Here is a 751-nt window from a genome sequence, read left to right on the forward strand (position 1 = left end):
GGGCGGGCGGACCCGGCCCCGGTGCGGGGGCGGCGCCAGCAGCAGCGCTGCCCGCAACGCGCCGCGCCCCGCTCGCCTGTCCCCTCGGCGTCGGGTGGGTTCAGGGCTTCTTTTGAGGGGGATGTTGTTAGGTTGGACCCGGAGTGTTCCTTTCTTTCGTTATTTATTAACGCCCAATCCGCCTCCGGAGGTTAATTGTACCTGCTGCTCTTCCGCCCCCCCAAAATTTCAGCCCCTTTAAAATGACCCTCGGAAAGGCTCCGCTCCCGGCGTAGGATCGTCCGCCCAGATGCTTCTCGTGTTTCCCCGATGATGGTTGCTGGCTGGGGATGCCAAAGGAGTGCGTGACTAAGAGGCGTGGGGGTTAGCTACGACATTGGGCAACTATTTTGAACACGGTGAAAACTCGTAATATGAAAACTCTTAATATAACACCGAAATTTTGCTGCGGGGACGCGTGCAGCAGATACAGCCGTTCGTTTTAACCTCAGGTGTTGATAATTGTTAAGCCTCTTGGAAGGATCACCTTTTCCATTGATTTTCATTTTCCATTGAATACAATACCATATTCATTAAAACATCAAAGAAATCAGTCAAATGAATACTTTTTTCTTCTTCTCTAGCATAAAACTTTGTGCGCCCTCACTACTTAGAAAGCAAAAGCTTGGGCTCCCAGTTAAAAAAAAAAAAAAAAGGGGTGAGGGGGGGGGGTTTTTTTGCTGGATCTGTGTGTAAATATTATGCTAAGAGT

General features: G+C 50.1%; 1 protein-coding gene across 1 annotated transcript in view; it reads right to left on the reverse strand.

The window, feature by feature from the left end:
- Positions 1 to 751, reverse strand: part of EHD4 (EH domain containing 4) — a 32,272-nt gene that overhangs the window by 30,976 nt on the left and 545 nt on the right. The gene's annotated exons all lie outside the window — the stretch shown is intronic.

Source organism: Calidris pugnax, unplaced genomic scaffold (genome assembly GCF_001431845.1).
Source record: "Calidris pugnax isolate Ruff unplaced genomic scaffold, ASM143184v1 scaffold68, whole genome shotgun sequence".
Classification (NCBI taxonomy): Eukaryota; Metazoa; Chordata; class Aves; order Charadriiformes; family Scolopacidae; genus Calidris; species Calidris pugnax.